Here is a 7,175-nt window from a genome sequence, read left to right as displayed (position 1 = left end):
CATGATAGTAACAAATAAAATAAACCAACTATTTTGAACACAAGCAGGAAAATGGAGAGTAATCGGCTCTCACTTCTTTTCTCCAGGCATTCATGTTAGTTTGCCTAAGATCCTGCACTTGGATTCTCACTGATAACTCTTTGCCTATTAAATAGACCATATCCCACTAAGCTGGCGGGACTCATTTGGCTGTAAGGATTTGTTTGTGTTGATGAGGAGGCAAGCTGGGGGCCTTAGAATTGGTGTGTCTTGACATGGCTTCTGCAGCAGTGTGCACTCAGCCAGCACTTGCATAAAACTTTCAGTTCCTTGGCTGGAAGTTGCTGTAAATGTCAAATTACCATCTGTAATATAAATGTATTGTTTTCCCTCACAAAGTTCTTGAAAGTGCATTGACCTGAAGCTAGCTAACTGCTTAAGTAAAAAATGTTAAGAATCTCTACCCCAAGAAGCTGCTCAAGAAAAATCATACTGTGTATTCTTATGCAAAATAGAACAACAGATCATAATTTCTAAATTTGAAAATATATCTAAAAAAATTTCTCTTACTTTATTGAAGATAGCTAACAGATTGCCACAGATTTTTAAATTTTATTTTCTTTTTGGATTGATTTTGTTGAGGTTTTAGTCTTCTTTTTTGAAACTATCTCAGAAAGATCGGTCTCAAACTTTCAGAAACAGGGGACGAATGGTAGGAAAAAAACCCCAGAAAGTGCTGTTTGCTTTTATTAATTATATTGGTTTAGTTACTTAATTTAAAAATTTTTTCTTCTTTATTTTATTGCACTTTGATAAGATGAAGCTACAGTACCTATGTGGCCGGTCAAAATTTTAATTTACATTAAAGTTCATCATGACTTTGGGAGAAAAGAAGAAACAAAACCTATGTCAAGTTTTAGTACAAAGGTTGAGCTGTGTCTTTGGGAGTTGTAGTAGCAAAAAGTTTAAGGCATGTCTAAAAATGATTAATCACAGTGAAGAAAGTAAATGGAAATTGTATTGTCCAGTGTCCAAAAGTATAGTAACTTTAGGTTTCTGTCAATAGAAAACAATTTATGTCTTGCAACATCTGACACTTTGTGACAGAAGACCTGTATTAAGACTCTAGAAAGAGCTAACAGTAACTGGTAGCTCGTTTGGAAAATCACTCTATCACATCTCATTACTGAGGTCTTGGTATGATAGGGTGACAAGCTTCAAGGAATTTTTCTCACTGTCAGTTTTCAGCAGCCACTAGGTGACAATGTTGATCCAGTTTCAGAGCTGGCTGTCTGACAAAGCTATTACTAAAGTTAAAGGAATCACTTCAGGGGCTCTGAGGTTCTGTTATGCGCGATTTGTGTTCTTTTATGGACTGCAGCTGCCCTTTTCCTTCAGGTTGTAATTGCTGCTGTTTTAGTTTTAGTTTTTCTGATAATTCAGCTTTTGGTATGCGTACCTGCAAATTAAGTTATCGGGTTTTGCAGTTGCCTTGCAAACTCAAGGAAGTCAAACATTTACTTCCTTCTAAGTGCTCTACTGTCTTGAAGGCAGCCTTTTATGATGTGGCAATTGCCACGTTCTTCCAGTAGCTTGTACTACTCCTGATAGGAATGGGTTGCAAAGGTAGATTTTTATAGTGATGTGTCAGGTTCCATAGTCCTTCTCTGTGGTCATAAGAGGCAATATATGAATCCTAGCCCAAAAATCAATTATTAATATCAGAGGCAAAAAACTTCTGACCCCTAAAGAGGTGACAAGAAAAAATGATTCAAGGAGGAAAAAGGGAGCCTGTAGTCTATCCCTGCTGACACTTCCTTCCCTATAGATCAAGGCCATTTAAGAAAGGGCTTTGTGTGTTGTTTTGGTTTTTGTTTGTTTGGTGTTTTTTTTTCCTTGACTGAGATGAATGCTCTGGATTTCCTTAACCCTATTTCTTAATACTCCTCAGAGGGAAGAGGCCTTGATCCACTCTTCCCCAAGAATGTACTTGGGTAAAACAGTGCCATTCAACTTTAATAATTATAGGTTGTTAAAGAACTGGATGCTTGATGGTCAAACAAGAAAGTGAGAAGTAAAGCCAAATAAATTTGAATGAACTTCTGTCAGGTACCTCAGATTTATTTTGCCTAAAATGAACTTGCCATGTCAGTCAGTCAGTGGCTGTGTGCCTGTTAAAGTGACATCAGTGCTGCTGCCCATGGGCAATCGTTTGGATAAACTGAGAATATGACGCTGGGGAAGGCATTCTGAGAGGGTACATCAGGGAGCAAATTGCCCCTGGGAAGGAGTTCAGTATAAATAGCAGCCATGTGGCCATTATGCAACTAAAGCAATTTGTTGTCACACACCCATTATTGAGTGTAATCTAAATTTAATTGGAGTCAACATAATAGCAAAATATTTACATGGGTTCTAGCAACAGACTCTAAGCACTTTTGAAAATTGGTCTGTGTAGTGCTCTGAAGAGAAAAAGCATTAAGATAAGCAGCATTACTAAGATAAACTTAGCATTAGTAAGCATTATGATAAACTTAGCACTATCAAAGGAATCATTAGATAGGAATTGTTAGTTTTTCAGTGTAGTCATTTTACCTGTTGGCAGGTAAAAGTAAAATTGTGTAATTCAGGTATAAATCATAACATACAAGTGTGTGGACCTTAAGAAAAACAGCAGTTTTGTGAAGCCTCAAATTCTATTTTAATAATTCCCAAAACAGTGCAGTATGAGAATGTGTGTATCTCGGCTAATTAGTTTACCTTAAAGAATACAAGTGTGGTAGCTTAGACCAATTAAGCAAGCTTGTCTCACTGCTACTCTACATATATTTTTTACGTTCAATTAGTATTTAGTTCTTACAGTATATGTTTACTAGTTCAATAAGAAAAGAATTTTCCTATTCACCTGAGGGAGTTCTTATTTGTTACTAGCCCTGTTAGGCTATGAATATTCTTGGTCTTTTGCTGTTTGAAACTTTTTATTGCATGAATTATTCTAGCAGCTATTAATGCAGTTCCACATCTGGTCAGCACAAGCAGTAGCTGTGCAACTAAGGTAGAAGATGACTGTCATTATGTGACATATATATTATGAAATAGCTGGGGTTTAACTTAACAGAAAAAAATATTTTACTTTGTATTACTCATTTTCTGCATACTTAAATACTTTGATTTGGGGCTAAGGCCTGGACACTAAATCTGAATCCGTTTATGCATAGCTGCTTGGCAAAATGGTAAATACAATAGAAGCTCATTAACTTTGCAATGTATTTTATTACTAAGAACAAAGCTGTACTTAGTCTGTAGTATGAATTTAGTATGAACTAATTTTATGTAGTTTGCCAAACAAGACTTAGGATAGGCAAGTTTTACAGTCAAAATCCTCTCACGTTAGATATGAATGTAAGACCGTGGAGATACGTTACTGCAAATTCAGAACTACTTCTAACAATTACTTACATTTAAGAGAAGACCCTCAGAACAGTAAAATGCCGTGTATCCATCTCATGGAGCTACCCAGAGCTTCTGGGGAGGACTGGACTGATACTCAAAGCATGTGAGTTACTCTAGGGTGAAAGAGAAAACTGTTTTCAGATTGCTTCCTTCTTGCTTTGGGGGGGAAAAAAAAGGTGTTGAGTACACTTAGGTCTCATTCATTTAACCTTCATCTGCAGAATGTGGCACTGGAAACACATGAGAAATGTATATTGTCAAAATAGCAACATCCTTAGGACATGGAGGGGAGAGAGAATCAAGCAAATTCAGTGAATCCACAGCCTGTGGAATGTATTTTTTACTGTAAATATGTAATTTTAGTATAAAAGAGCATCACTTCTAAAATAACTTACATCACAGACATGCACTTGCTCTTCTCTTTTGCAAGCAGACACTCATGCCAAAGCAGAAAGATATGAGCTGGCTCCATTCTCAAAGGTGTGTAGTTACATACACTATTGTGGTGCTGAGCCTCAGATAATCGGCCCTTCCCATCAGTGTCACTTGTAGCAATGCCGCTGGCAGTTGTCCAGCCACCTGTCCTCTGAGTGCAGGAGAAAGTTGTGTATTTTTCATTTAAAAAAAAGAAAAAAGAAAAAAAAAAAAAAGAAGGCATATCAACTGCCCATGGAAATACCACTGTTTTCTCTGCTTGCTTTCCTGCTTAGCTCCACCCTTCACATCCAGGGTGCTCTGTCCTTTGTGCATTTCCTCCCCAGGTTTCACTGCTCTTGCTGTGGCTTGTAAGGAGCACCAGTGACCTAACCAGGCTACTGCTGCCCAAATGGAAATTGTGCTATTGTTTTCTTTCTCATATTCTTTCTGAGTTTTTTTCTCGTTGCCTGCAGTCTTGTAAATTAGCAAAAATGCTTTAACTCTTAAGTACTAGTCTCCCTCTAGTGAAGAAAACAGTATTTGTAGCTAACTTCAGAAGACAGATCCAGAGTGGCTGCATTCAGAGGAATGGCATTAGTGATGCAGAGCCAAACTGCTGTGTCTCAGTAACTGCATAGCAGTATTACAGTTTGACTCCACTAATGCACAGGAGCAGTTGTTTTTGACAGAGCGGTTATGCCTTTCAGCCTACTCTGACCTGAGACGTGGTAATTTTTAGGAAATGAGCTTTTTTATGTTTTATATAGCTCCAAAGCTGATTGTTAGCACATTCATCATAATAATTACCTTCTATTAATAATATTGTGGCCCTTTAGCACAACGGAGAATAGTATTGCGTGGTGTGTAAGCCTCGTGTGAAGGTTGTACACAACAATTCAGATGAAAGCTGTAAACACTTCAGAGGGAATTTATCCTCAATGTAATTCCGTTGGGCTTTCAGGATCACCCCAGGCAGAGTGATATCATCGGTAGGTCAGAGAGATTCAGGTGACTATAACGTACTAACTATTAATATGTTAAAACCAGAGGACATTTTAAAAGACCTAAAATGCTAGACTTGGACACTGTAGTTCTCTCTTCAACAAAAAGCTGGGTAACACGCTTACTCCCAGCCTAGCTGTGAGATGTTTGTCCCATGATGGACTGAAGGGTTGTCTCTTCCTTTGCTCCATCTTGATGACCTGTTAGTGCCATAAGACAGGGCCATGGTTCTGAGTTTTGTGATGGACTTTTTACTCCGTCACACTCATAATGTGATGGAGTAAAATAATCACGTTATTTTATATGAAACAGTAACCATTTATTGTTCATTTATTCACTCATAATTATATTATTCAGCAGTGGATATAATTATATCCAAGTCATGGGTGAGGGATTAGAGGATTTTTAGTCTATTACATGGCAGATCTATGTAAACTATTCTGTTGCATGCCAAGACCTCTTCCTTACTGGTTTACTGTAGTGAACATGAGTCATGTAAATAAATGTGCAACTTTCAAGAAAGGGGTTGTGCCAATAGATAATCTGGTAGCCTGCAATTAAATTTACTGCTCAAAGATGTTTGTAAATAAATGAAAATGGAAAAAGAAGAACTAGATAAATTTTTTTGTTTTGTTTAAGAATGAAATAATTGTCTTATCTAGCAATGATATCATTAGAAAAGTTGTTCTATTCCATTTTCAGAACCTGCATTAAGGATCTTCAGCCAAAACGCATGCAATGTACAAATTTTATTCTAAAATTCATTAGTTTTCCACTGAGATACTTTTTTTTTTGCCAGATTTTGAAACAATAGGGAATTTAAAATAAGGCTACAGTGCAGACTGGTTTTCTTTTCTAGCTTTACCAAAAATAACTGCAAACAGCTCAATGAGATACCTAATGAAAACAGGTTTCTCCTTTTTGGAGTGGATGTAGGGGCAGGCACTGAAGGATAATAATCTACTCTGTCCAAGAGTATTTGTGGCTCATTGTTTTGATGATGGTCTTTGTGATAACAAATAAACAGTAAGGGCAAAAAGGGAGTACGAAAAATTTCAACCATTAGACAGCACTAGAGGGTGTAAAGGTTAGTTTCTTCAAAATTGACTGTAAGTCATCATAAGGGGTAATATTACCCAGGGAAGTGGTTTAAGTATACCTGTTAGTACAACCAAATACTGAATGCTACATGCCATGTGATCAGACCATGTTACCAGTAATCTAGTACTCCAGTGTTATGAGAATCCAATATTCATGTTACTTCAATTGTGCATATATACCCTGTATGTAAATGCATTCTTTTTTCTTTCACTTTTCATCGGAGGGCCATGTGAGACACTTATGCCTTTGTGAAGATGCCTGAGCAGCCTGCTGTAGATAGAGAACAGATTTTAATATTACTTTTTTTTGAGCAAAACTGGTGATTTTCACCTCTCTGTTTCATGCTGACATCCTACATTGTGTGTCCTTTAATAAGGGTCCTGTATGTTTGTAGCCACCATTTATTACACTCAGATTTCAGGCACTAGTCACTTAAGTATATTGCACTTGCTTTAGTGGGAGTTATTCTGCTGTTCTTAAGATTTTTTTTTTCCCAGTTGATTTACTGAATTAATGGAAAAGTGAAAAAAAAAAATCCAAATACATTAGAAACCAACTGCCAGAAGGTAAAACACAAACACATGACAATGCTTGTCATGGATGCAAGATGCTATGATACCAAGTTTGGGGGAACTGGGAAACTTGGAAGTCAAATGTGGTAAGACCTATTGAAATAAAATGTCTGCATGTTTCAGCTGTGAATGGGCCTTACATGTTCCAAAACCAGCAGGAGTGTGCCACTGCCTTGAGTAGCATTTGAAGTAGGTTAGGTGCGGGATGGAATTGTAAGGTCACAACAAAGTGCCTAGTTTCTAAGCCTCCCCTTATGTTTATTCACAGAAGCATTGGTAGCTATCTTCTAAACAATGCTGTACATTTATTAGTGTCAAATGGGGAAAAAAAAAAAGAAGAAAGCAGCAAACTTCTCTGATGCGTGTATTCAAACAATGGATCTGGAATAAACTCTAACTGTAGATGTGTATTGGTTTTATGTGGCAAGGTTTTGGTAGCGGGGGGGGGTTACAGGGGTGACTCCTGTAAGAAGCTGCTGGAAGCTTCCCCTGTGTTCGAGAGAGAGCGAGCCCATACCAGCTGGCTCTAAGATGGACCCGCCGCCGGCCAAGGCTGAGCCAATCAGTGATAGTGGTAACGCCTCTGTGATAACATTTTTAAGAAGGAAAAAAAAGTTGGGACGCGGAAAACAGTCACCGGAGAGAGGAGTG

Source organism: Haliaeetus leucocephalus, unplaced genomic scaffold, assembly GCF_000737465.1.
Source record: "Haliaeetus leucocephalus isolate CR32 unplaced genomic scaffold, Haliaeetus_leucocephalus-4.0 Scaffold984, whole genome shotgun sequence".
Classification (NCBI taxonomy): Eukaryota; Metazoa; Chordata; class Aves; order Accipitriformes; family Accipitridae; genus Haliaeetus; species Haliaeetus leucocephalus.
Note: the sequence above shows the minus strand (reverse complement) of the source record.